Source organism: Amia ocellicauda, unplaced genomic scaffold, assembly GCF_036373705.1.
Source record: "Amia ocellicauda isolate fAmiCal2 unplaced genomic scaffold, fAmiCal2.hap1 HAP1_SCAFFOLD_54, whole genome shotgun sequence".
In the NCBI taxonomy this organism is placed as follows: Eukaryota; Metazoa; Chordata; class Actinopteri; order Amiiformes; family Amiidae; genus Amia; species Amia ocellicauda.
In genome coordinates, this window is record NW_027102984.1 from 637101 (window position 1) to 660375 (window position 23275).

The 23275-nt window shown below is 46.2% G+C and overlaps 21 non-coding genes and 43 pseudogenes across 21 annotated transcripts; all 64 read right to left on the reverse strand.

The window, feature by feature from the left end:
* Nucleotides 1-178: 178 nt before the first annotated feature.
* On the reverse strand, nt 179-296 carry LOC136737486 (uncharacterized; annotated as a pseudogene).
* Nucleotides 297-506: 210 nt separating this feature from the next.
* On the reverse strand, nt 507-625 carry LOC136737537 (uncharacterized; annotated as a pseudogene).
* A 224-nt stretch (nt 626-849) lies between these two features.
* LOC136737799 (uncharacterized) lies at nt 850-968 on the reverse strand (annotated as a pseudogene).
* Nucleotides 969-1178: 210 nt separating this feature from the next.
* On the reverse strand, nt 1179-1296 carry LOC136737783 (5S ribosomal RNA). Its single transcript, XR_010812469.1, has one exon. It is a non-coding gene; the product is annotated as a 5S ribosomal RNA (ribosomal RNA).
* Nucleotides 1297-1516: 220 nt separating this feature from the next.
* Nucleotides 1517-1635, reverse strand: LOC136737739 (uncharacterized; annotated as a pseudogene).
* Nucleotides 1636-1860: 225 nt separating this feature from the next.
* Nucleotides 1861-1979, reverse strand: LOC136737513 (uncharacterized; annotated as a pseudogene).
* A 220-nt stretch (nt 1980-2199) lies between these two features.
* On the reverse strand, nt 2200-2318 carry LOC136737674 (uncharacterized; annotated as a pseudogene).
* Nucleotides 2319-2533: 215 nt separating this feature from the next.
* LOC136737574 (uncharacterized) lies at nt 2534-2652 on the reverse strand (annotated as a pseudogene).
* Nucleotides 2653-2861: 209 nt separating this feature from the next.
* On the reverse strand, nt 2862-2980 carry LOC136737820 (uncharacterized; annotated as a pseudogene).
* Nucleotides 2981-3196: 216 nt separating this feature from the next.
* Nucleotides 3197-3315, reverse strand: LOC136737457 (5S ribosomal RNA). The gene has a single exon (XR_010812416.1). It is a non-coding gene; the product is annotated as a 5S ribosomal RNA (ribosomal RNA).
* A 210-nt stretch (nt 3316-3525) lies between these two features.
* LOC136737776 (uncharacterized) lies at nt 3526-3644 on the reverse strand (annotated as a pseudogene).
* A 209-nt stretch (nt 3645-3853) lies between these two features.
* LOC136737637 (uncharacterized) lies at nt 3854-3972 on the reverse strand (annotated as a pseudogene).
* A 225-nt stretch (nt 3973-4197) lies between these two features.
* On the reverse strand, nt 4198-4316 carry LOC136737787 (uncharacterized; annotated as a pseudogene).
* A 215-nt stretch (nt 4317-4531) lies between these two features.
* Nucleotides 4532-4650, reverse strand: LOC136737575 (uncharacterized; annotated as a pseudogene).
* A 209-nt stretch (nt 4651-4859) lies between these two features.
* On the reverse strand, nt 4860-4978 carry LOC136737772 (uncharacterized; annotated as a pseudogene).
* Nucleotides 4979-5194: 216 nt separating this feature from the next.
* Nucleotides 5195-5313, reverse strand: LOC136737564 (uncharacterized; annotated as a pseudogene).
* Nucleotides 5314-5523: 210 nt separating this feature from the next.
* Nucleotides 5524-5642, reverse strand: LOC136737778 (uncharacterized; annotated as a pseudogene).
* Nucleotides 5643-5853: 211 nt separating this feature from the next.
* On the reverse strand, nt 5854-5972 carry LOC136737466 (5S ribosomal RNA). Its single transcript, XR_010812425.1, has one exon. It is a non-coding gene; the product is annotated as a 5S ribosomal RNA (ribosomal RNA).
* A 209-nt stretch (nt 5973-6181) lies between these two features.
* On the reverse strand, nt 6182-6300 carry LOC136737443 (5S ribosomal RNA). Its single transcript, XR_010812403.1, has one exon. It is a non-coding gene; the product is annotated as a 5S ribosomal RNA (ribosomal RNA).
* Nucleotides 6301-6525: 225 nt separating this feature from the next.
* Nucleotides 6526-6644, reverse strand: LOC136737603 (uncharacterized; annotated as a pseudogene).
* Nucleotides 6645-6859: 215 nt separating this feature from the next.
* Nucleotides 6860-6978, reverse strand: LOC136737704 (uncharacterized; annotated as a pseudogene).
* A 220-nt stretch (nt 6979-7198) lies between these two features.
* LOC136737588 (uncharacterized) lies at nt 7199-7317 on the reverse strand (annotated as a pseudogene).
* Nucleotides 7318-7542: 225 nt separating this feature from the next.
* Nucleotides 7543-7661, reverse strand: LOC136737788 (uncharacterized; annotated as a pseudogene).
* A 215-nt stretch (nt 7662-7876) lies between these two features.
* On the reverse strand, nt 7877-7995 carry LOC136737577 (uncharacterized; annotated as a pseudogene).
* A 209-nt stretch (nt 7996-8204) lies between these two features.
* On the reverse strand, nt 8205-8323 carry LOC136737761 (uncharacterized; annotated as a pseudogene).
* A 216-nt stretch (nt 8324-8539) lies between these two features.
* Nucleotides 8540-8658, reverse strand: LOC136737458 (5S ribosomal RNA). The gene has a single exon (XR_010812417.1). It is a non-coding gene; the product is annotated as a 5S ribosomal RNA (ribosomal RNA).
* Nucleotides 8659-8868: 210 nt separating this feature from the next.
* On the reverse strand, nt 8869-8987 carry LOC136737779 (uncharacterized; annotated as a pseudogene).
* Nucleotides 8988-9198: 211 nt separating this feature from the next.
* On the reverse strand, nt 9199-9317 carry LOC136737600 (uncharacterized; annotated as a pseudogene).
* Nucleotides 9318-9525: 208 nt separating this feature from the next.
* LOC136737444 (5S ribosomal RNA) lies at nt 9526-9644 on the reverse strand. The gene has a single exon (XR_010812404.1). It is a non-coding gene; the product is annotated as a 5S ribosomal RNA (ribosomal RNA).
* A 225-nt stretch (nt 9645-9869) lies between these two features.
* LOC136737517 (uncharacterized) lies at nt 9870-9988 on the reverse strand (annotated as a pseudogene).
* A 215-nt stretch (nt 9989-10203) lies between these two features.
* On the reverse strand, nt 10204-10322 carry LOC136737767 (uncharacterized; annotated as a pseudogene).
* A 220-nt stretch (nt 10323-10542) lies between these two features.
* Nucleotides 10543-10661, reverse strand: LOC136737690 (5S ribosomal RNA). Its single transcript, XR_010812460.1, has one exon. It is a non-coding gene; the product is annotated as a 5S ribosomal RNA (ribosomal RNA).
* A 224-nt stretch (nt 10662-10885) lies between these two features.
* Nucleotides 10886-11004, reverse strand: LOC136737850 (uncharacterized; annotated as a pseudogene).
* A 216-nt stretch (nt 11005-11220) lies between these two features.
* Nucleotides 11221-11338, reverse strand: LOC136737468 (5S ribosomal RNA). Its single transcript, XR_010812426.1, has one exon. It is a non-coding gene; the product is annotated as a 5S ribosomal RNA (ribosomal RNA).
* A 220-nt stretch (nt 11339-11558) lies between these two features.
* On the reverse strand, nt 11559-11676 carry LOC136737439 (5S ribosomal RNA). The gene has a single exon (XR_010812399.1). It is a non-coding gene; the product is annotated as a 5S ribosomal RNA (ribosomal RNA).
* A 210-nt stretch (nt 11677-11886) lies between these two features.
* Nucleotides 11887-12005, reverse strand: LOC136737514 (uncharacterized; annotated as a pseudogene).
* Nucleotides 12006-12228: 223 nt separating this feature from the next.
* Nucleotides 12229-12347, reverse strand: LOC136737769 (uncharacterized; annotated as a pseudogene).
* A 209-nt stretch (nt 12348-12556) lies between these two features.
* On the reverse strand, nt 12557-12675 carry LOC136737553 (5S ribosomal RNA). Its single transcript, XR_010812447.1, has one exon. It is a non-coding gene; the product is annotated as a 5S ribosomal RNA (ribosomal RNA).
* A 215-nt stretch (nt 12676-12890) lies between these two features.
* On the reverse strand, nt 12891-13009 carry LOC136737595 (uncharacterized; annotated as a pseudogene).
* A 221-nt stretch (nt 13010-13230) lies between these two features.
* LOC136737702 (5S ribosomal RNA) lies at nt 13231-13349 on the reverse strand. Its single transcript, XR_010812461.1, has one exon. It is a non-coding gene; the product is annotated as a 5S ribosomal RNA (ribosomal RNA).
* Nucleotides 13350-13573: 224 nt separating this feature from the next.
* LOC136737851 (uncharacterized) lies at nt 13574-13692 on the reverse strand (annotated as a pseudogene).
* Nucleotides 13693-13908: 216 nt separating this feature from the next.
* Nucleotides 13909-14026, reverse strand: LOC136737872 (5S ribosomal RNA). The gene has a single exon (XR_010812494.1). It is a non-coding gene; the product is annotated as a 5S ribosomal RNA (ribosomal RNA).
* A 220-nt stretch (nt 14027-14246) lies between these two features.
* Nucleotides 14247-14364, reverse strand: LOC136737440 (5S ribosomal RNA). The gene has a single exon (XR_010812400.1). It is a non-coding gene; the product is annotated as a 5S ribosomal RNA (ribosomal RNA).
* A 210-nt stretch (nt 14365-14574) lies between these two features.
* Nucleotides 14575-14693, reverse strand: LOC136737516 (uncharacterized; annotated as a pseudogene).
* Nucleotides 14694-14916: 223 nt separating this feature from the next.
* Nucleotides 14917-15035, reverse strand: LOC136737770 (uncharacterized; annotated as a pseudogene).
* A 217-nt stretch (nt 15036-15252) lies between these two features.
* On the reverse strand, nt 15253-15371 carry LOC136737784 (uncharacterized; annotated as a pseudogene).
* A 229-nt stretch (nt 15372-15600) lies between these two features.
* LOC136737533 (uncharacterized) lies at nt 15601-15719 on the reverse strand (annotated as a pseudogene).
* A 215-nt stretch (nt 15720-15934) lies between these two features.
* Nucleotides 15935-16053, reverse strand: LOC136737791 (uncharacterized; annotated as a pseudogene).
* Nucleotides 16054-16268: 215 nt separating this feature from the next.
* LOC136737547 (5S ribosomal RNA) lies at nt 16269-16387 on the reverse strand. The gene has a single exon (XR_010812446.1). It is a non-coding gene; the product is annotated as a 5S ribosomal RNA (ribosomal RNA).
* Nucleotides 16388-16597: 210 nt separating this feature from the next.
* Nucleotides 16598-16716, reverse strand: LOC136737596 (uncharacterized; annotated as a pseudogene).
* Nucleotides 16717-16932: 216 nt separating this feature from the next.
* LOC136737722 (uncharacterized) lies at nt 16933-17051 on the reverse strand (annotated as a pseudogene).
* Nucleotides 17052-17261: 210 nt separating this feature from the next.
* On the reverse strand, nt 17262-17380 carry LOC136737509 (uncharacterized; annotated as a pseudogene).
* A 208-nt stretch (nt 17381-17588) lies between these two features.
* Nucleotides 17589-17706, reverse strand: LOC136737719 (uncharacterized; annotated as a pseudogene).
* Nucleotides 17707-17923: 217 nt separating this feature from the next.
* On the reverse strand, nt 17924-18042 carry LOC136737685 (uncharacterized; annotated as a pseudogene).
* Nucleotides 18043-18261: 219 nt separating this feature from the next.
* LOC136737446 (5S ribosomal RNA) lies at nt 18262-18380 on the reverse strand. Its single transcript, XR_010812406.1, has one exon. It is a non-coding gene; the product is annotated as a 5S ribosomal RNA (ribosomal RNA).
* Nucleotides 18381-18607: 227 nt separating this feature from the next.
* On the reverse strand, nt 18608-18726 carry LOC136737627 (uncharacterized; annotated as a pseudogene).
* A 210-nt stretch (nt 18727-18936) lies between these two features.
* Nucleotides 18937-19055, reverse strand: LOC136737477 (5S ribosomal RNA). Its single transcript, XR_010812435.1, has one exon. It is a non-coding gene; the product is annotated as a 5S ribosomal RNA (ribosomal RNA).
* A 209-nt stretch (nt 19056-19264) lies between these two features.
* On the reverse strand, nt 19265-19383 carry LOC136737714 (5S ribosomal RNA). The gene has a single exon (XR_010812462.1). It is a non-coding gene; the product is annotated as a 5S ribosomal RNA (ribosomal RNA).
* A 215-nt stretch (nt 19384-19598) lies between these two features.
* LOC136737448 (5S ribosomal RNA) lies at nt 19599-19717 on the reverse strand. The gene has a single exon (XR_010812408.1). It is a non-coding gene; the product is annotated as a 5S ribosomal RNA (ribosomal RNA).
* Nucleotides 19718-19937: 220 nt separating this feature from the next.
* Nucleotides 19938-20056, reverse strand: LOC136737831 (uncharacterized; annotated as a pseudogene).
* A 215-nt stretch (nt 20057-20271) lies between these two features.
* LOC136737544 (uncharacterized) lies at nt 20272-20390 on the reverse strand (annotated as a pseudogene).
* A 212-nt stretch (nt 20391-20602) lies between these two features.
* Nucleotides 20603-20721, reverse strand: LOC136737460 (5S ribosomal RNA). The gene has a single exon (XR_010812419.1). It is a non-coding gene; the product is annotated as a 5S ribosomal RNA (ribosomal RNA).
* Nucleotides 20722-20931: 210 nt separating this feature from the next.
* Nucleotides 20932-21050, reverse strand: LOC136737461 (5S ribosomal RNA). Its single transcript, XR_010812420.1, has one exon. It is a non-coding gene; the product is annotated as a 5S ribosomal RNA (ribosomal RNA).
* A 224-nt stretch (nt 21051-21274) lies between these two features.
* On the reverse strand, nt 21275-21393 carry LOC136737621 (5S ribosomal RNA). The gene has a single exon (XR_010812453.1). It is a non-coding gene; the product is annotated as a 5S ribosomal RNA (ribosomal RNA).
* Between the last annotated feature and the right edge of the window lie 1882 nt (nt 21394-23275).

Here is a 23275-nt window from a genome sequence, read left to right on the forward strand (position 1 = left end):
GGGTATTGACGGAACTTCCAGCAAAAAAAAAAAGAAAAAAGAAAAATGGAGGGAAAAATATCAGTGCAGCAAAGGGTTTTGAAAGTAGCCGGGTACGTGTACAATTCTTCAATAATATCTCCTACAGACTGAAAGAGAGTATTAAGAGCTATGATGAAGTTACCCAGGAGACGTAAAAAGCTTGCAGCACCTGGTATTTCTAGGAGGTCTCCCATCCAAGTACTGACCAGGCCCTGCCCCGTTAGCTTCCGAGATCTGACGAGATCGGGCGCGTTCAGGATGGTGTGGCCGCAAGCCGAGATGCCTGGCTGCATGACGTCTCTTAAAGGCTGGCGGGTATTGACGGAACTGCCAGCAAAAAAAAAAAAGAAAAATAGAGGGAAATATACCAGTGCAGCAAAGGGTGTTGAAAGTAGCCGGGTACGTGTACAATTCTTCAATTATATCTCCTGGAGACAGAAAGAGAGTATTAAGAGCTACGATGAAGTTACCCAGGAGACGTAAATACCTTGCAGCACCTGGTATTTCTAGGAGGTCTCCCATCCAAGTACTGACCAGGCCCTGCCTTGTTTAGCTTCCGAGATCTGACGAGATCGGGCGCATTCAGGACGGTGTGGCCACAAGCCGAAAGGCCTGGCTGCATGATGTCTCTTAAAGGTTGGCGGGTATTGACGGAACTTCCAGCAAAAAAAAAAAAAAAAAATAGAAAAAAGAAAAATGGATGGAAAAATATCAGTGCAGCAAAGGGTGTTGACAGTAGCTGGATACGTGTGCAATACTTCAATTATATCTCCTCCAGACAGAGAGAGAGTATTAAGAGCTACGATAAAGTTACCCAGGAGACGTAAAAGCTTGCAGAACTAGGTATTTCCAGGAGGTCTCACTTTCATGTACTGACCAGGTCCTGCCCCGTTTAGCTTCCGAGATCTGACGAGATCGGGCGCGTTCAGGATGGTGTGGCCGCAAGCCGAGATTCCTGGCTGCATGATGTCTCTTAAAGGCTGGCGGGTATTGACGGAACTGCCAGCAAAAAAAAAAATGAAAAATAGAGGGAAATATACCAGTGCAGCAAAGGGTGTTGAAAGTAGCCGGGTACGTGTACAATTCTTCAATTATATCTCCTGGAGACAGAAAGAGAGTATTAAGAGCTACGATGAAGTTACCCAGGAGACGTAAAAAGCTTGCAGCACCTGGTATTTCCAGGAGGTCACCCATCCAAGTACTGACCAGGCCCTGCCCCGTTAGCTTCCGAGATCTGATGAGATCGGGCGCGTTCAGGACGGTGTGGCCGCAAGCCAAGAGGCCTGGCTGCATGATGTCTCTTAAAGGCTGGCGGGTATTGACGGAACTTCCAGCAAAAAAAAAAAAAAAAAAAAATGGAAAATGGAGGGAAAAATATCAGTGCAGCAAAGGCTGTTGAAAGTAGCCGGGTACGTGTACAATACTTCAATTATATCTCATCCAGACTGAATGAGAGTATTAAGAGCTACGCTGAAGTTACCCAGGAGACGTAAAAAGCTTTCAGCACCTGGTATTTCCAGGAGGTCACCCATCCAATTACTGACCAGGCCCTGCCCAGTTTTTCTTCCGAGATCTGACGAGATCTTGCGTCTTCAGGATGGTGTGGCCGCAAGCCGAGATGCCTGGCTGCATGATGTCTCTTAAAGGTTGGCGGGTATTGACGGAACTTCCAGCAAAAAAGAAATATAAAAAAAGAAAAAAGAAAAATGGATGGAAAAATATCAGTGCAGCAAAGGGTGTTGACAGTAGCTGGGTACGTGTACAATACTTCAATTATATCTCCTCCAGACAGATAGAGAGTATTAAGAGCTACGATGAAGTTTCCCAGGAGACGTAAAAGGCTTGCAGCACCAGGTATTTCCAGGAGGTCTCCCATCCAAGTACTGACGAGGCCCTGCCCCGTTTAGCTTCCGAGATCTGATGAGATCGGACGTGTTCAGGACGGTGTGGCCGCAAGCCAAGAGGCCGGGCTGCATGATGTCTCTTAAAGGCTGGCGGGTATTGACGGAACTTCCAGCAAAAAATAAAAAATAAATAAATAGAAAAATGGAGGGAAAAATATCAGTGCAGGACAGGGTGTTGAAAGTAGCCGGGTACATGTACAATTCTTCAATTATATCTCCTCCAGACAGATAGAGAGTATTACGAGCTACGATAAAGTTACCCAGGAGACGTAAAAGCTTGCAGCACCAGGTATTTCCAGGAGGTCTCACATTCAAGTACTGACCAGGTCCTGCCCCGTTTATCTTCCGAGATCTGACGAGATCGGGCGCGTTCAGGACGGTGTGGCCTCAAGCCAAGAGGCCTGGCTGCATGATGTCTCTTAAAGGCTGGAGGGTATTGATGGAACTTCCAGCAAAAAACAAAAGAAAAAAGAAAAATGGAGGGACAAATATCAGTGCAGCAAAGCGTGTTGAAGGTAGCCGGGTACGTGTACAATTCTTCAATTATATCTCCTCCAGACAGATAGAGAGTATTACGAGCTACGATAAAGTTACCCAGGAGACGTAAAAGCTTGCAGCACCAGGTATTTCCAGGAGGTCTCACATTCAAGTACTGACCAGGTCCTGCCCCGTTTATCTTCCGAGATCTGACGAGATCGGGCGCGTTCAGGACGGTGTGGCCGCAAGCCGAGATGCCTGGCTGCATGATGTCTCTTAAAGGCTGGCGGGTATTGACGGAACTGCCAGCAAAAAAAAAAAGAAAAATAGAGGGAAATATACCAGTGCAGCAAAGGGTGTTGAAAGTAGCCGGGTACGTGTACAATTCTTCAATTATATCTCCTGGAGACAGAAAGAGAGTATTAAGAGCTACGATGAAGTTACCCAGGAGACGTAAAAAGCTTGCAGCACCTGGTATTTCCAGGAGGTCACACATCCAAGTACTGACCAGGCCATGCCCCATTTAGCTTCCGAAATCTGATATGATCGGGCGCGTTCAGGACAGTGTGACTAGAAGCCAAGAGGCCTGGCTGCATGATGTCTCTTAAAGGCTGGCGGATATTGACGGAACTTCCAGCAAAAAAATAAAATAAAAAGAAAAATGGAGGGAAAAATATCAGTGCAGGAAAGGGTGTTGAAAGTAGCCGGGTACGTGTACAATTCTTCAATTATATCTCCTGGAGACAGAAAGAGAGTATTAAGAGCTACGATGAAGTTACCCAGGAGACGTAAAAAGCTTGCAGCACCTGGTAATTCTAGGAGGTCTCCCATCCAAGTACTGACCAGGCCCTGCCCCGTTTAGCTTCCGAGATCTGACGAGATCGGGCGCGTTCAGGATGGTGTGGCCGCAAGCCGAGATGCCTGGCTGCATGATGTCTCTTAAAGGCTGGCGGGTATTGACGGAAATGCCAGCGAAAAAAAAAAAGAAAAATAGAGGGAAAAATACCAGAGCAGCAAAGGGTGTTGAAAGTAGCCGGGTACATGTACAATTCTTCAATTATATCTTCTCCAGACAGAAAGAGAGTATTAAGAGCTACGATGAAGTTCCCCAGGAGACGTAAAAAGCTGGCAGCACCTGGTATTTCCAGGAGGTCTCACTTTCATGTACTGACCAGGTCCTGCCCCGTTTAGCTTCCGAGATCTGACGAGATCGGCCGCGTTCAGGATGGTGTGGCCGCAAGCCAAGATGCCTGGCTGCATGATGTCTCTTAAAGGCTGGCGGGTATTGACGGAACTGCCAGCAGAAAAAAAAAAAAAAATAGAGGGAAATATACCAGTGCAGCAAAGGGTGTTGAAAGTAGCCGGGTACGTGTACAATTCTTCAATTATATCTCCTGGAGACAGAAAGAGAGTATTAAGAGCTACGATGAAGTTACCCAGGAGACGTAAAAAGCTTGCAGCACCTGGTATTTCAAGGAGGTCTCCCATCCAAGTACTGACCAGGCCCTGCCCCGTTTAGCTTCCGAGATCTGAGGAGATCGGGCGCATTCAGGACGGTGTGGCCAAAATCCGAAAGGCCTGGCTGCATGATGTCTCTTAAAGGTTGGCGGGTATTGACGGAACTTCCAGCAAAAAAAAAAAAGAAAAAAAGAATAAAGAAAAATGGATGGAAAAATATCAGTGCAGCAAAGGGTGTTGACAGTAGCTGGATACGTGTACAATACTTCAATTATATCTCCTCCAGACAGAGAGAGAGTATTAAGAGCTACGATGAAGTTACCCAGGAGACGTAAAAAGCTTACAGCACCTGGTATTTCTAGGAGGTCTCCCATCCAAGTACTGACCAGGTCCTCCCCCGTTTAGCTTCCGAGATCTGACGAGATCTTGCGTCTTCAGGACGGTGTGGCCTCAAGCCAAGAGGCCTGGCTGCATGATGTCTCTTAAAGGCTGGAGGGTATTGATGGAACTTCCAGCAAAAAACAAAAGAAAAAAGAAAAATGGAGGGACAAATATCAGTGCAGCAAAGCGTGTTGAAGGTAGCCGGGTACGTGTACAATTCTTCAATTATATCTCCTCCAGACAGATAGAGAGTATTACGAGCTACGATAAAGTTACCCAGGAGACGTAAAAGCTTGCAGCACCAGGTATTTCCAGGAGGTCTCACATTCAAGTACTGACCAGGTCCTGCCCCGTTTATCTTCCGAGATCTGACGAGATCGGGCGCGTTCAGGACGGTGTGGCCGCAAGCCGAGATGCCTGGCTGCATGATGTCTCTTAAAGGCTGGCGGGTATTGACGGAACTGCCAGCAAAAAAAAAAAGAAAAATAGAGGGAAATATACCAGTGCAGCAAAGGGTGTTGAAAGTAGCCGGGTACGTGTACAATTCTTCAATTATATCTCCTGGAGACAGAAAGAGAGTATTAAGAGCTACGATGAAGTTACCCAGGAGACGTAAAAAGCTTGCAGCACCTGGTATTTCCAGGAGATCTCCCATCCAAGTACTGACCAGGCCATGCCCCATTTAGCTTCCGAAATCTCATATGATCGGGCGCGTTCAGGACAGTGTGACTACAAGCCAAGAGGCCTGGCTGCATGATGTCTCTTAAAGGCTGGCGGATATTGACGGAACTTCCAGCAAAAAAATAAAATAAAAAGAAAAATGGAGGGAAAAATATCAGTGCAGGAAAGGGTGTTGAAAGTAGCCGGGTACGTGTACAATTCTTCAATTATATCTCCTGGAGACAGAAAGAGAGTATTAAGAGCTACGATGAAGTTACCCAGGAGACGTAAAAAGCTTGCAGCACCTGGTAATTCTAGGAGGTCTCCCATCCAAGTACTGACCAGGTCCTGCCCCGTTTAGCTTCCGAGATCTGAAGAGATCGGGCGCGTTCAGGATGGTGTGGCCGCAAGCCGAGATGCCTGGCTGCATGATGTCTCTTAAAGGCTGGCGGGTATTGACGGAAATGCCAGCGAAAAAAAAAAAGAAAAATAGAGGGAAAAATACCAGAGCAGCAAAGGGTGTTGAAAGTAGCCGGGTACATGTACAATTCTTCAATTATATCTTCTCCAGACAGAAAGAGAGTATTAAGAGCTACGATGAAGTTCCCCAGGAGACGTAAAAAGCTGGCAGCACCTGGTATTTCCAGGAGGTCTCACTTTCATGTACTGACCAGGTCCTGCCCCGTTTAGCTTCCGAGATCTGACGAGATCGGCCGCGTTCAGGATGGTGTGGCCGCAAGCCAAGATGCCTGGCTGCATGATGTCTCTTAAAGGCTGGCGGGTATTGACGGAACTGCCAGCAAAAAAAGAAAAAGAAAAATAGAGGGAAATATACCAGTGCAGCAAAGGGTGTTGAAAGTAGCCGGGTACGTGTACAATTCTTCAATTATATCTCCTGGAGACAGAAAGAGAGTATTAAGAGCTACGATGAAGTTACCCTGGAGACGTAAAAAGCTTGCAGCAACTGGTATTTCTAGGAGGTCTCCCATCCAAGTACTGACCAGGCCCTGCCCCGTTTAGCTTCCGAGATCTGACGAGATCGGGCGCGTTCAGGATGGTGTGGCCGCAAGCCGAGATGCCTGGCTGCATGATGTCTCTTAAAGGCTGGCGGGTATTGACGGAACTGCCAGCAGAAAAAAAAAAAAAAATAGAGGGAAATATACCAGTGCAGCAAAGGGTGTTGAAAGTAGCCGGGTACGTGTACAATTCTTCAATTATATCTCCTGGAGACAGAAAGAGAGTATTAAGAGCAACGATGAAGTTACCCAGGAGACGTAAAAAGCTTGCAGCACCTGGTATTTCAAGGAGGTCTCCCATCCAAGTACTGACCAGGCCCTGCCCCGTTTAGCTTCCGAGATCTGAGGAGATCGGGCGCATTCAGGACGGTGTGGCCACAAGCCGAAAGGCCTGGCTGCATGATGTCTCTTAAAGGTTGGCGGGTATTGACGGAACTTCCAGCAAAAAAAAAAAAGAAAAAAAGAATAAAGAAAAATGGATGGAAAAATATCAGTGCAGCAAAGGGTGTTGACAGTAGCTGGATACGTGTACAATACTTCAATTATATCTCCTCCAGACAGAGAGAGAGTATTAAGAGCTACGATGAAGTTACCCAGGAGACGTAAAAAGCTTACAGCACCTGGTATTTCTAGGAGGTCTCCCATCCAAGTACTGACCAGGTCCTCCGCCGTTTAGCTTCCGAGATCTGACGAGATCGGGCGCATTCAGGACGGTGTGGCCGCAAGCCAAGAGGCCTGGCTGCATGATGTCTCTTAAAGGTTGGCGGGTATTGACGGAAGTTCCAGCAAAAAAAAAAAAAAAAAAGAAAAATGGATGGAAAAATATCAGTGCAGCAAATGGTGTTGACAGTAGCTGGGTACGTGTACAATACTTCAATTATATCTCCTCCAGACAGATAGAGAGTATTAAGAGCTACGATAAAGTTACCCAGAAGACGTAAAAGCTTGCAGCACCAGGTATTTCCAGGAGGTCTCAAATTCATGTACTGACCAGGTCCTGCCCCGTTTAGCTTCCGAGATCTGACGAGATCGGGCGCGTTCAGGATGGTGTGGCTGCAAGCCGACATGCATGGCTGCATGATGTCTCTTAAAGGCTGGCGGGTATTGACGGAATTTCCAGCAAAAAAAAAAAAAAAAAAAATAGAAATAAGGAGGGAAAAATATCAGTGCAGGAAAGGGTGTTGAAAGTAGCCGGGTACGTGTACAATTCTTCAATTATATCTCCTGGAGACAGAAAGAGAGTATTAAGAGCTACGATGAAGTTACCCAGGAGACGTAAAAAGCTTGCAGCACCTGGTATTTCTAGGAGGTCTCGCATCCAAGTACTGACCAGGCCCTGCCCCGTTTAGCTTCCGAGATCTGAGGAGATCGGGCGCATTCAGGACGGTGTGGCCACAAGCCGAAAGGCCTGGCTGCATGATGTCTCTTAAAGGTTGGCGGGTATTGACGGAACTTCCAGCAAAAAAAAAAAAGAAAAAAAGAATAAAGAAAAATGGATGGAAAAATATCAGTGCAGCAAAGGGTGTTGACAGTAGCTGGATACGTGTACAATACTTCAATTATATCTCCTCCAGACAGAGAGAGAGTATTAAGAGCTACGATGAAGTTACCCAGGAGACGTAAAAAGCTTACAGCACCTGGTATTTCTAGGAGGTCTCCCATCCAAGTACTGACCAGGTCCTCCCCCGTTTAGCTTCCGAGATCTGACGAGATCTTGCGTCTTCAGGACGGTGTGGCCTCAAGCCAAGAGGCCTGGCTGCATGATGTCTCTTAAAGGCTGGAGGGTATTGATGGAACTTCCAGCAAAAAACAAAAGAAAAAAGAAAAATGGAGGGACAAATATCAGTGCAGCAAAGCGTGTTGAAGGTAGCCGGGTACGTGTACAATTCTTCAATTATATCTCCTCCAGACAGATAGAGAGTATTACGAGCTACGATAAAGTTACCCAGGAGACGTAAAAGCTTGCAGCACCAGGTATTTCCAGGAGGTCTCACATTCAAGTACTGACCAGGTCCTGCCCCGTTTATCTTCCGAGATCTGACGAGATCGGGCGCGTTCAGGACGGTGTGGCCGCAAGCCGAGATGCCTGGCTGCATGATGTCTCTTAAAGGCTGGCGGGTATTGACGGAACTGCCAGCAAAAAAAAAAAGAAAAATAGAGGGAAATATACCAGTGCAGCAAAGGGTGTTGAAAGTAGCCGGGTACGTGTACAATTCTTCAATTATATCTCCTGGAGACAGAAAGAGAGTATTAAGAGCTACGATGAAGTTACCCAGGAGACGTAAAAAGCTTGCAGCACCTGGTATTTCCAGGAGGTCACACATCCAAGTACTGACCAGGCCATGCCCCATTTAGCTTCCGAAATCTGATATGATCGGGCGCGTTCAGGACAGTGTGACTACAAGCCAAGAGGCCTGGCTGCATGATGTCTCTTAAAGGCTGGCGGATATTGACGGAACTTCCAGCAAAAAAATAAAATAAAAAGAAAAATGGAGGGAAAAATATCAGTGCAGGAAAGGGTGTTGAAAGTAGCCGGGTACGTGTACAATTCTTCAATTATATCTCCTGGAGACAGAAAGAGAGTATTAAGAGCTACGATGAAGTTACCCAGGAGACGTAAAAAGCTTGCAGCACCTGGTAATTCTAGGAGGTCTCCCATCCAAGTACTGACCAGGCCCTGCCCCGTTTAGCTTCCGAGATCTGACGAGATCGGGCGCGTTCAGGATGGTGTGGCCGCAAGCCGAGATGCCTGGCTGCATGATGTCTCTTAAAGGCTGGCGGGTATTGACGGAAATGCCAGCGAAAAAAAAAAAGAAAAATAGAGGGAAAAATACCAGAGCAGCAAAGGGTGTTGAAAGTAGCCGGGTACATGTACAATTCTTCAATTATATCTTCTCCAGACAGAAAGAGAGTATTAAGAGCTACGATGAAGTTCCCCAGGAGACGTAAAAAGCTGGCAGCACCTGGTATTTCCAGGAGGTCTCACTTTCATGTACTGACCAGGTCCTGCCCCGTTTAGCTTCCGAGATCTGACGAGATCGGCCGCGTTCAGGATGGTGTGGCCGCAAGCCAAGATGCCTGGCTGCATGATGTCTCTTAAAGGCTGGCGGGTATTGACGGAACTGCCAGCAAAAAAAAAAAAAGAAAAATAGAGGGAAATATACCAGTGCAGCAAAGGGTGTTGAAAGTAGCCGGGTACGTGTACAATTCTTCAATTATATCTCCTGGAGACAGAAAGAGAGTATTAAGAGCTACGATGAAGTTACCCTGGAGACGTAAAAAGCTTGCAGCAACTGGTATTTCTAGGAGTTCTCCCATCCAAGTACTGACCAGGCCCTGCCCCGTTTAGCTTCCGAGATCTGACGAGATCGGGCGCGTTCAGGATGGTGTGGCCGCAAGCCGAGATGCCTGGCTGCATGATGTCTCTTAAAGGCTGGCGGGTATTGACGGAACTGCCAGCAGAAAAAAAAAAAAAATAGAGGGAAATATACCAGTGCAGCAAAGGGTGTTGAAAGTAGCCGGGTACGTGTACAATTCTTCAATTATATCTCCTGGAGACAGAAAGAGAGTATTAAGAGCTACGATGAAGTTACCCAGGAGACGTAAAAAGCTTGCAGCACCTGGTATTTCAAGGAGGTCTCCCATCCAAGTACTGACCAGGCCCTGCCCCGTTTAGCTTCCGAGATCTGAGGAGATCGGGCGCATTCAGGACGGTGTGGCCACAAGCCGAAAGGCCTGGCTGCATGATGTCTCTTAAAGGTTGGCGGGTATTGACGGAACTTCCAGCAAAAAAAAAATAGAAAAAAAGAATAAAGAAAAATGGATGGAAAAATATCAGTGCAGCAAAGGGTGTTGACAGTAGCTGGATACGTGTACAATACTTCAATTATATCTCCTCCAGACAGAGAGAGAGTATTAAGAGCTACGATGAAGTTACCCAGGAGACGTAAAAAGCTTACAGCACCTGGTATTTCTAGGAGGTCTCCCATCCAAGTACTGACCAGGTCCTCCCCCGTTTAGCTTCCGAGATCTGACGAGATCGGGCGCATTCAGGACGGTGTGGCCGCAAGCCAAGAGGCCTGGCTGCATGATGTCTCTTAAAGGTTGGCGGGTATTGACGGAAGTTCCAGCAAAAAAAAAAAAAAAAAAGAAAAATGGATGGAAAAATATCAGTGCAGCAAATGGTGTTGACAGTAGCTGGGTACGTGTACAATACTTCAATTATATCTCCTCCAGACAGATAGAGAGTATTAAGAGCTACGATAAAGTTACCCAGAAGACGTAAAAGCTTGCAGCACCAGGTATTTCCAGGAGGTCTCAAATTCATGTACTGACCAGATCCTGCCCCGTTTAGCTTCCGAGATCTGACGAGATCGGGCGCGTTCAGGATGGTGTGGCTGCAAGCCGACATGCATGGCTGCATGATGTCTCTTAAAGGCTGGCGGGTATTGACGGAATTTCCAGCAAAAAAAAAAAAAAAAAAAATAGAAAAATGGAGGGAAAAATATCAGTGCAGGAAAGGGTGTTGAAAGTAGCCGGGTACGTGTACAATTCTTCAATTATATCTCCTGGAGACAGAAAGAGAGTATTAAGAGCTACGATGAAGTTACCCAGGAGACGTAAAAAGCTTGCAGCACCTGGTATTTCTAGGAGGTCTCCCATCCAAGTACTGACCAGGCCCTGCCCCGTTTAGCTTCCGAGATCTGACGAGATCGGGCGCATTCAGGACGGTGTGGCCACAAGCCGAAAGGCCTGGCTGCATGATGTCTCTTAAAGGTTAGCGGGTATTGACGGAACTTCCAGCAAAAAAAAAAAAGAAAAAAAGAAAAAAGAAAAATGGATGGAAAAATATCAGTGCAGCAAAGGGTGTTGACAGTAGCTGGATACGTGTACAATACTTCAATTATATCACCTCCAGACAGAGAGAGAGTATTAAGAGCTACGATGAAGTTACCCAGGAGACGTAAAAGCTTGCAGCACCTGGTATTTCTAGGAGGTCTCACATTCAAGTACTGACCAGGTCCTGCCCCGTTTAGCTTCCGAGATCTGACGATATCATGCGCGTTCAGGACGGTGTGGCCGAAAGCCGAGAGGCCCGGCTGCATGATGTCTCTTTAAGGCTGGCGGGTATTGACGGAACTTCCAGCAAAAAAAAAAAGAAAAAAGAAAAATGGAGGGAAAAATATCAGTGCAGCAAAGGGTTTTGAAAGTAGCCGGGTACGTGTACAATTCTTCAATAATATCTCCTACAGACTGAAAGAGAGTATTAAGAGCTATGATGAAGTTACCCAGGAGACGTAAAAAGCTTGCAGCACCTGGTATTTCCAGGAGGTCACCCATCCAAGTACTGAACAGGCCCTGCCCCGTTAGCTTCCGAGATCTGACGAGATCGGGCGCGTTCAGGACGGTGTGGCCGCAAGCCAAGAGGCCTGGCTGCATGATGTCTCTTAAAGGCTGGCGGGTATTGACGGAACTTCCAGCAAAAAAATAAAAAAATAAAAATGGAAAATGGAGGGAAAAATATCAGTGCAGCAAAGGCTGTTGAAAATAGCCAGGTACGTGTACAATACATCAATTATATCTCCTCCAGACAGATAGAGAGTATTAAGAGCTACGATGAAGTTTCCCAGGAGACGTAAAAAGCTTGCAGCACCAGGTATTTCCAGGAGGTCTCCCATCCAAGTACTGACCAGGCCCTGCCCCGTTAGCTTCCGAGATCTGACGAGATCGGGCGCGTTCAGGATGGTGTGGCCGCAAGCCGAGATGCCTGGCTGCATGACGTCTCTTAAAGGCTGGCGGGTATTGACGGAACTGCCAGCAAAAAAAAAAAAGAAAAATAGAGGGAAATATACCAGTGCAGCAAAGGGTGTTGAAAGTAGCCGGGTACGTGTACAATTCTTCAATTATATCTCCTGGAGACAGAAAGAGAGTATTAAGAGCTATGATGAAGTTACCCAGGAGACGTAAAAAGCTTGCAGCACCTGGTATTTCTAGGAGGTCTCCCATCCAAGTACTGACAAGGCCCTGCCCCGTTTAGCTTCCGAGATCTGACGAGATCGGGCGCATTCAGGACGGTGTGGCCACAAGCCGAAAGGCCTGGCTGCATGATGTCTCTTAAAGGTTGGCGGGTATTGACGGAACTTCCAGCAAAAAAAAAAAATAAAAAAGAAAAAAGAAAAATGGATGGAAAAATATCAGTGCAGCAAAGGGTGTTGACAGTAGCTGGATACGTGTACAATACTTCAATTATATTTCCTCCAGACAGAGAGAGAGTATTAAGAGCTACGATAATGTTACCCAGGAGACGTAAAAGCTTGCAGCACTAGGTATTTCCAGGAGGTCTCACTTTCATGTACTGACCAGGTCCTGCCGCGTTTAGCTTCCGAGATCTGATGAGATCGGGCGCGTTCAGGATGGTGTGGCCGCAAGCCGAGATGCCTGGCTGCATGATGTCTCTTAAAGGCTGGCGGGTATTGACGGAACTGCCAGCAGAAAAAAAAAAAAAAATAGAGGGAAATATACCAGTGCAGCAAAGGGTGTTGAAAGTAGCCGGGTACGTGTACAATTCTTCAATTATATCTCCTGGAGACAGAAAGAGAGTATTAAGAGCTACGATGAAGTTACCCAGGAGACGTAAAAAGCTTGCAGCACCTGGTATTTCAAGGAGGTCTCCCATCCAAGTACTGACCAGGCCCTGCCCCGTTTAGCTTCCGAGATCTGACGAGATCGGGCGCATTCAGGACGGTGTGGCCGCAAGCCAAGAGGCCTGGCTGCATGATGTCTCTTAAAGGTTGGCGGGTATTGACGGAAGTTCCAGCAAAAAAAAAAAAAAAAAAGAAAAATGAATGGAAAAATATCAGTGCAGCAAATGGTGTTGACAGTAGCTGGGTACATGTACAATACTTCAATTATATCTCCTCCAGACAGATAGAGAGTATTAAGAGCTACGATAAAGTTACCCAGAAGACGTAAAAGCTTGCAGCACCAGGTATTTTCAGGAGGTCTCACATTCATGTACTGACCAGGTCCTGCCCCGTTTAGCTTCCGAGATCTGACGAGATCGGGCGCGTTCAGGATGGTGTGGCCGCAAGCCGACATGCATGGCTGCATGATGTCTCTTAAAGGCTGGCGGGTATTGACGGAATTTCCAGCAAAAAAAAAAAAAAAAAAAAATAGAAAAATGGAGGGAAAAATATCAGTGCAGTAAAGGGTGTTGAAAGTAGCCGGGTACGTGTACAATTCTTCAATTATATCTCCTGGAGACAGAAAGAGAGTATTAAGAGCTACGATGAAGTTACCCAGGAGACGTAAAAAGCTTGCAGCACCTGGTATTTCTAGGAGGTCTCCCATCCAAGTACTGACCAGGCCCTGCCCCGTTTAGCTTCCGAGATCTGACGAGATCGGGCGCATTCAGGACGGTGTGGCCACAAGCCGAAAGGCCTGGCTGCATGATGTCTCTTAAAGGTTAGCGGGTATTGACGGAACTTCCAGCAAAAAAAAAAAAGAAAAAAAGAAAAAAGAAAAATGGATGGAAAAATATCAGTGCAGCAAAGGGTGTTGACAGTAGCTGGATACGTGTACAATACTTCAATTATATCTCCTCCAGACAGAGAGAGAGTATTAAGAGCTACGATGAAGTTACCCAGGAGACGTAAAAGCTTGCAGCACCTGGTATTTCTAGGAGGTCTCACATTCAAGTACTGACCAGGTCCTGCCCCGTTTAGCTTCCGAGATCTGACGATATCATGCGCGTTCAGGACGGTGTGGCCGAAAGCCGAGAGGCCCGCCTGCATGATGTCTCTTTAAGGCTGGCGGGTATTGACGGAACTTCCAGCAAAAAAAAAAAGAAAAAAGAAAAATGGAGGGAAAAATATCAGTGCAGCAAAGGGTTTTGAAAGTAGCCGGGTACGTGTACAATTCTTCAATAATATCTCCTACAGACTGAAAGAGAGTATTAAGAGCTATGATGAAGTTACCCAGGAGACGTAAAAAGCTTGCAGCACCTGGTATTTCCAGGAGGTCACCCATCCAAGTACTGACCAGGCCCTGCCCCGTTAGCTTCCGAGATCTGACGAGATCGGGCGCGTTCAGGACGGTGTGGCCGCAAGCCAATAAGCCTGGCTGCATGATGTGTCTTAAAGGCTGGCGGGTATTGACGGAACTTCCAGCAAAAAAAAATAAAAATAAAAATGGAAAATGGAGGGAAAAATATCAGTGCAGCAAAGGGTTTTGAAAGTAGCCGGGTACGTGTACAATACATCAATTATATCTCCTCCAGACAGATAGAGAGTATTAAGAGCTACGATGAAGTTTCCCAGGAGACGTAAAAAGCTTGCAGCACCAGGTATTTCCAGGAGGTCTCCCATCCAAGTACTGACCAGGCCCTGCCCCGTTAGCTTCCGAGATCTGACGAGATCGGGCGCGTTCAGGATGGTGTGGCCGCAAGCCGAGATGCCTGGCTGCATGACGTCTCTTAAAGGCTGGCGGGTATTGACGGAACTGCCAGCAAAAAAAAAAAAGAAAAATAGAGGGAAATATACCAGTGCAGCAAAGGGTGTTGAAAGTAGCCGGGTACGTGTACAATTCTTCAATTATATCTCCTGGAGACAGAAAGAGAGTATTAAGAGCTATGATGAAGTTACCCAGGAGACGTAAAAAGCTTGCAGCACCTGGTATTTCTAGGAGGTCTCCCATCCAAGTACTGACAAGGCCCTGCCCCGTTTAGCTTCCGAGATCTGACGAGATCGGGCGCATTCAGGACGGTGTGGCCACAAGCCGAAAGGCCTGGCTGCATGATGTCTCTTAAAGGTTGGCGGGTATTGACGGAACTTCCAGCAAAAAAAAAAAAGAAAAAAGAAAAAAGAAAAATGGATGGAAAAATATCAGTGCAGCAAAGGGTGTTGACAGTAGCTGGATACGTGTACAATACTTCAATTATATCTCCTCCAGACAGAGAGAGAGTATTAAGAGCTACGATGAAGTTACCCAGGAGACGTAAAAGCTTGCAGCACTAGGTATTTCCAGGAGGTCTCACTTTCATGTACTGACCAGGTCCTGCCGCGTTTAGCTTCCGAGATCTGATGAGATCGGGCGCGTTCAGGATGGTGTGGCCGCAAGCCGAGATGCCTGGCTGCATGATGTCTCTTAAAGACTGGCGGGTATTGACGGAATTTCCAGCAAAAAAAAAAAAAAAAAATAGAAAAATGGAGGGAAAAATATCAGTGCAGCAAAGGGTTTTGAAAGTAGCCGGGTACGTGTACAATACTTCAATTATATCTCCTCCAGACAAATAGAGAGTATTAAGAGCTACGATAAAGTTACCCAGGAGACGTAAAAGCTTGCAGCACCAGGTATTTCTAGGAGGTCTCACATTCATGTACCGACCAGGTCCTGCCCCGTTTAGCTTCCAAGATCTGACGAGATCGGGCGAGTTCAGGATGGTGTGGCCGCAAGCCAAGATGCCTGGCTGCATGATGTCTCTTAAAGGCTGGCGGGTATTGACGGAACTTCCTGCAAAAAAAAAAAAAAAAAAAAAAAAAAAAAAAAGAAAAATGGATGGAAAAATATCAGTGCAGCAAAGGGTGTTGACAGTAGCTGGGTACGTGTAAAATACTTCAATTATGTCTCCTCCAGACAGATAGAGAGTATTAAGAGCTACGATAAAGTTACCCAGGAGACGTAAAAGCTTGCAGCACCAGGTATTTCCAGGAGGTCTCACATTCAAGTACTGACCAGGTCCTGCCCCGTTTAGCTTCCGAGATCTGACGAGATCGGGCGCGTTCAGGATGGTGTGGCCGCAAGCCGAGAGGCCTGGCTGCATGATGTCTCTTAAAGGCTGGCGGATATTGACGGAACTTCCAGCAAAAAAAAAAGAAAAAAGAAAAATGGAGGGAAAAATATCAGTGCAGCAAAGGGTGTTGAAAGTAGCCGGGTACGTGTACAATTCTTCAATTATATCTCTTCCAGACAGAAAGAGAGTATTAAGAGCTACGGTGAAGTTACTCAGGAGACGTAAGATGCTTGCAGCACCTTTTATTTCCAGCAGGTCTCCCATGCAAGTACTGAACAGGCCCTGCCCCGTTCAGCTTCCGAGGTCTGACGAGATTGGGGGTGTTAAGGGCGGTGTGGCCGCAAGCCGAGAGGCCTGGCTGCATGATGTGTCTTAATGGTTGGCAGGTATTGACGGAACTTCCAGCAAAAAAAAAAAAAAAAAGAAAAATGGAGGGAAAAATATCAGTGCAGCAATGGGTGTTGAAAGTAGCCGGGTACGTGTACATTACTTCAATTATATCTCCTCCAGACAGAAAGAGAGTATTAAGAGCTACGATAAACTTACCCAGCAGACGTAAAAAGCTTGCAGCACCTGGTATTTCCAGGAGGTCTCCCATCCAAGTACTGACCAGGCCCTGCCCCGTTTAGCTTCCGAGATCTGACGAGATCGGGCGCGTTCAGGATGGTGTGGCCGCAAGCCAAGACGCCTGGCTGCATGATGTCTCTTAAAGGCTGGCGGGTATTGACGGAACTGCCAGCAAAAAAAAAAAAAAAAAATAGAGGGAAAAATACCAGTGCAGCAAAGGCTGATGAAAGTAGCCGGGTACGTGTACAATTCCTCAATTATAACACCTCCAGACAGATAGAGAGTATTAAGAGCTACGATGAAGTTTCCCAGGAGACGTAAAAAGCTTGCAGCACCAGGTATTTCCTGGAGGTCTCCCATCCAATTACTGATCAGGCCCTGCCCCGTTTAGCTTCCGAGATCTAACGAGATCAGGCGCGTTCAGGACAATGTGGCCGCAAGCCAAGAGGCCTGGCTGCATGATGTCTCTTAAAGGCTGGCGGGTATTGACGGAACTTCCAGCAAAAAAAAAAAAAAAAAAAAAAAAAGGAGGGAAAAATATCAGTGCAGCAAAGGCTGTTGAAAGTAGCCGGGTACGTGTACAATTCTTCAATTATATCTCCTCCAGACAGAAAGAGAGAATTAAGAGCTACGATGAAGTTACCCAGGAGATGTAAAAAGTTTGCAGCACCTCGTATTTCCAGAAGGTCACCCATAAAAGTACTGACCAGGCCCTGCCCCGTTTAAATTCCGAGATCTGACGAGATCGGGCGCGTTCAGGACGGTGTGGCCTCAAGCCGAGAGGCCTGGCTGCATGATGTCTCTTAATGGCTGGCGGGTATTGACGGAACTTCCAGCAAAAAAAAAAAAGAGAAATGGAGGGAGAAATACCAGTGCAGCAAAGGGTGTTGAAAGTAGCCGGGTACGTGTACAATTCTTCAATTATATCTCCTGCAGACAGAAAGAGAGTATTAAGAGCTACGATGAAGTTACCCAGGAGACGTAAAAAGCTTGCAGCACCTGGCATTTCCAGGAGGTCACCCATCCAAGTACTGACCAGGCCCTGCCCCGTTTAAATTCCAAGATCTGATGAGATCGGGGGCGTTCAGGACGGTGTGGCTGCAAGCCAAGAGGCCGGGCTGCATGATGTCTCTTAATGGTTGGCGGGTTTTGACGGAACATCCAGAAAAAAAAAAAAGAGAAATGGAGGGAGAAATACCAGTGCAGAAAGGGTGTTGAAAGTAGCCGGGTACGTGTACAATTCTTCAATTATATCTCCTGCAGACAGAAAGAGAGTATTAAGAGCTACGATGAAGTTACCCAGGAGACGTAAAAAGCTTGCAGCACCAGGTATTTCCAGGAGGTCACCCATCCAAGTACTGACCAGGCCCTGCCCGTTTAGCTTCAGAGATCTGACGAGATCGTGCGCGTTCAGGACGGTGTGGCCGAAAGCCAAGAGGGCCGGCTGCATGATGTCTCTTTAGGCTGGTGGGTATTGACGGAACTTCCAGCAAAGAAAAAAAAAAAAAAAAGAAAAATTGAAGGAAAAATATCAGTGCAGCAAAGGCTGTTGAAAGTAGCCGGGTACGTGTACAATTCTTCAATTATATCTTCTCCAGACAGAAAGAGAGTATTAAGAGCTACGGTGAAGTTCCCCAGGAGACATAAAAAGCTGGCAGCACCTGGTATTTCCAGGAGGTCTCACATTTAAGTACTGACCAGGTCCTGCCCCGTTTAGCTTCCGAGATCTGACAAGATCGGGCGCGTTCAGGACGGTGTGGCCGCAAGCCGAGATGTCTGGCTGCATGATGTCTCTTAAAGGCTAGCGGGTATTGACGGAATTTCCAGCAAAAAAAAAAAAAAAAAAAAAGAAAAATGTAGGGAAAAATATCAGTGCAGGAAAAGGTGTTGAAAGTAGCCGGGTACGTGTACAATTCTTCAATTATATCTCCTGGAGACAGAAAGAGAGTATTAAGAGCTACGATGAAGTTACCCAGGAGACGTAAAAAGCTTGCAGCACCTGGTATTTCTAGGAGGTCTCCCATCCAAGTACTGACCAGGCCCTGCCCCGTTTAGCTTCCGAGATCTGACGAGATCGGGCGCATTCAGGACGGTGTGGCCACAAGTCAAAAGGCCTGGCTGCATGATGTCTCTTAAAGGTTGGCGGGTATTGACGGAACTTCCAGCAAAAAAACTAAAAAACAAAAAAAAAAAAAGAAAAATGGATGGAAAAATATCAGTGCAGGAAAAGGTGTTGAAAGTAGCCGGGTACGTGTACAATTCTTCAATTATATCTCCTGGAGACAGAAAGAGAGTATTAAGAGCTACGGTGAAGTTCCCCAGGAGACGTAAAAAGCTGGCAGCACCTGGTATTTCCAGGAGGTCTCACATTTAAGTACTGACCAGGTCCTGCCCCGTTTAGCTTCCGAGATCTGACGAGATCGGGCGCGTTCAGGATGGTGTGGCCGCAAACCGAGATGCCTGGCTGCATGATGTCTCTTAAAGGCTGGCGGGTATTGACGGAACTGCCAGCAAAAAAAAAAAAGAAAAATAGAGGGAAATATACCAGTGCAGCAAAGGGTGTTGAAAGTAGCCGGGTACGTGTACAATTCTTCAATTATATCTCCTGGAGTCAGAACGAGAGTATTAAGAGCTACGATGAAGTTACCCAGGAGACGTAAAAAGCTTGCAGCACCTGGTATTTCTAGGAGGTCTCCCATCCAAGTACTGACCAGGCCCTGCCCCGTTTAGCTTCCGAGATCTGACAAGATCGGGCACGTTCAGGATGGTGTGGCCGCAAGCCAAGATGCCTGGCTGCATGATGTCTCTTAAAGGCTGGCGGGTATTGACGGAAATGCCAGCAAAAAAAAAAAGAAAAATAGAGGGAAATATACCAGTGCAGCAAAGGGTGTTGAAAGTAGCCGGGTACGTGTAAAATTCTTCAATTATATCTCCTGGAGACAGAAAGAGAGTATTAAGAGCAACGATGAAGTTACCCAGGAGACGTAAAAAGCTTGCAGCACCTGGTATTTCTAGGAGGTCTCCCATCCAAGTACTGACCAGGCCCTGCCCCGTTTAGCTTCCGAGATCTGACGAGATCGGGCGCATTCAGGACGGTGTGGCCACAAGCCGAAAGTCCTGGCTGCATGATGTCTCTTAAAGGCTGGCGGGTATTGACGGAACTGCCAGCAAAAAAAAAAAAAAAAAAGAAAAATGGATGGAAAAATATCAGTGCAGCAAATAGTGTTGACAGTAGCTGGGTACGTGTACAATACTTCAATTATATCTCCTCCAGACAGATAGAGAGTATTAAGAGCTACGATAAAGTTACCCAGGAGACATAAAAGCTTGCAGCACCAGGTATTTCCAGGAGGTCTACCATCCAAGTACTGACCAGGTCCTGCCCCGTTTAGCTTCCGAGATCTGACGAGATCGGGCGCATTCAGGACGGTGTGGCCACAAGCCGAAAGGCCAGGCTGCATGATGTCTCTTAAAGGTTGGAGGGTATTGACGGAACTTCCAGCAAAAAAAAAAAAAAAAAAAAATAGAAAAATGGAGGGAAAAATATCAGTGCAGGAAAGGGTGTTGAAAGTAGCCGGGTACGTGTACAATTCTTCAATTATATCTCCTGCAGACTGAAAGAGAGTATTAAGAGCTACGATAAAGTTACCCAGGAGACGTAAAAGCTTGCAGCACCTGGTATTTCCAGGAGGTCTCACATTCAAGTACTGACCAGGTCCTGCCCCGTTTAGCTTCCGAGATCTGACGATATCATGCGCGTTCAGGACGGTGTGGCCGAAAGCCGAGAGGCCCGGCTGCATGATGTCTCTTTAAGGCTGGCGGGTATTGACGGAACTTCCAGCAAAAAACTAAAGAAAAAAGAAAAATGGAGGGAAAAATATCAGTGCAGCAAAGCGTGTTGAAGGTAGCCGGGTACGTGTACAATCCTTCAATTATGTCTCCTCCAGACAGATAGAGAGTATTAAGAGCTACGATAAAGTTACCCAGGAGACGTAAAAGCTTGCAGCACCAGGTATTTCCAGGAGGTCTCACATTCAAGTACTGACCAGGTCCTGCCCCGTTTAGCTTCCGAGATCTGACGAGATCGGGCGCGTTCAGGACGGTGTGGCCGCAAGCCGAGATGTCTGGCTGCATGATGTCTCTTAAAGGTTGGCGGGTATTGACGGAACTTCCAGCAAAAAAAAAAAAAAGAAAAATGGATGGAAAAATATCAGTGCAGCAAAGGGTGTTGAAAGTAGCCGGGTACATGTACAATTCTTCAATTATATCTCCTGCAGACTGAAAGAGAGTATTAAGAGCTACGATGAAGTTACCCAGGAGACGTAAAAAGCTTGCAGCACCTGGTATTTCTAGGAGGTCTCCCATCAAAGTACTGACCAGGCCCTGCCCCGTTTAGCTTCCGAGATCAGACGAGATCGGGCGCATTCAGGACAGTGTGGCCACAAGCCGAGAGGCCTGGCTGCATGATGTCTCTTAAAGGTTGGCGGGTATTGACGGTACTTCCAGCAAAAAAAAAAAAAAAAAAATGGATGGAATAATATCAGTGCAGCAAAGGGTGTTGACAGTAGCTGGGTACGTGTACAATACTTCAATTATATCTCCTTCAGACAGAAAGAGAGTATTAAGAGCTACGATGAAGTTACCCAGGAGACGAAAAAGCTTGCAGCACCTGGTATTTCTAGGAGGTCTCCCATCAAAGTACTGACCAGGCCCTGCCCCGTTTAGCTTCCGAGATCAGACGAGATCGGGCGCATTCAGGACAGTGTGGCCACAAGCCGAGAGGCCTGGCTGCATGATGTCTCTTAAAGGTTGGCGGGTATTGACGGTACTTCCAGCAAAAAATAAAAAAGAAAAAAGAAAAAAGAAAAATGGAGGGAAAAATATCAGTGCAGCAAAGGGTGTTGAAAGTAGCCGGGTACGTGTAGAATTCTTCAATAATATCTCCTCCAGACTGAAAGAGAGTACTAAGAGCTATGATGAAGTTACCCAGGAGACGAAAAAGCTTGCAGCACCTGGTATTTCTAGGAGGTCTCCCATCAAAGTACTGACCAGGCCCTGCCCCGTTTAGCTTCCGAGATCAGACGAGATCGGGCGCGTTCAGGACGGTGTGGCCGCAAGCCAAGAGCCCTGGCTGCATGATGTCTCTTAAAGGCTGACGGGTATTGACGGAACTTCCAGCAAAAAAAAAATGGATAAAGAAAAATGGAGGGAAAAATATCAGTGCAGCAATGGGTGTTGAAAGTAGCCGGGTACGTGTACAATACTTCAATTATATCTCCTCCAGACAGAAAGAGAGTATTAAGAGCTACGATGAACTCACCTAAAGGATTATTAGGAACACCATACTAATACTGTGTTTTACCCCCTTTCGCCTTCAGAACTGCTTTAATTCTACGTGGCATTGATTCAACAAGGTGCTGAAAGCATTCTTTAGAAATGTTGGCCCATATTGATAGGATAGCATCTTGCAGTTGATGGAGATTTGTGGGATGCACATCCAGGGCACGAAGCTCCCGTTCCACCACATCCCAAAGATGCTCTATTGGGTTGAGATCTGGTGACTGTGGGGGCCAGTTTAGTACAGTGAACTCATTTTCATGTTCAAGAAACCAATTTGAAATGATTCCACCTTTGTGATATGGTGCATTATCCTGCTGGAAGTAGCCATCAGAGGATGGGTACATGGTGGTCAAAAAGGGATGGACGTGGTCAGAAACAATGCTCAGGTAGGCCGTAGCATTTAAACGATGCCCAATTGGCACTAAGGGGCCTAAAGTGTGCCAAGAAGACATCCCCCACACCATTACACCACCACCACCAGCCTGCACAGTGGTAACAAGACATGATGGATCCATGTTCTCATTCTGTTTACGCCAAATTCTGACTCTACCATCTGAATGTCTCACCTCTTTTTCCTATTTGTAGTGGAGATGAGTGGTACCCAGTGGGGTCTTCTGCTGTTGTAGCCCATCCGCCTCAAGGTTGTACGTGTTGTGGCATCACAAATGCTTTGCTGCATACCTCGGTTGTAGCGAGTGGTTATTTCAGTCAAAGTTGCTCTTCTATCAGCTTGAATCGAGTCGGCCCATTCTCCTCTGAGCTCTAGCATCAACAAGGCATTTTCGCCCACAGGACTGCCGCATACTGGATGTTTTTCCCTTTTCACACCATTCTTTGTAAACCCTAGAAATGGTTGTGCGTGAAAATCCCAGTAACTGAGCAGATTGTGAAATACTCAGACCGGCCCGTCTGGCACCAACAACCATGCCACGCTCAAAATTGCTTAAATCACCTTTCATTCCCATTCAGACATTCAGTTTGGAGTTCAGGAGATTGTCTTGACCAGGACCACACCCCTAAATGCATTGAAGCAACTGCCATGTGATTGGTTGATTAGATAATTGCATTAATGAGAAATTGAACAGGTGTTCCTAATAATCCTTTAGGTGAGCGTATATGTATGTATGTGTATGTATGTCCAATTGCTTTGACAATACAAATGAAATTAATTGAGAGAGAGAGAGAGAGAGAGAGAGAGAGAGAGAGAGAGAGGGAGGAATATGAGCTCCTAAAAAACATTTGTTTTTATACATAAGCGGATTTAATTTGTCATTTACAAATGAATATATAGCACTATAAACATACACAGAAGACATGGAATAGAAATTCAGAAGAAAAAGTATTCAAAAAATAATAATTTTAAGAGAAACACAAAAAGAAGAAAGCAGAGAGACAGTTCAGGAAGAAAAGTCAGAAAAGAAAAGCTGAAGACAAGAATTGGAGGTAAGAGTCAAATAATTAAACAAAAAAATATGTATTAATAAAATAAATAAGCATTCTCAGTAGTTGACTCAGCCAATGAAAATGCAGAGCTCCGATTTGAATAGAGTGACAGTAGGAGAGAGCCCAACTGCCACTGAGACTGATAGAAATCTATCGAACAGCAGTCTGACTGCAGAGCTGCCTTTTGAAATCCGATACCATGAAGACATTCGCTCTGC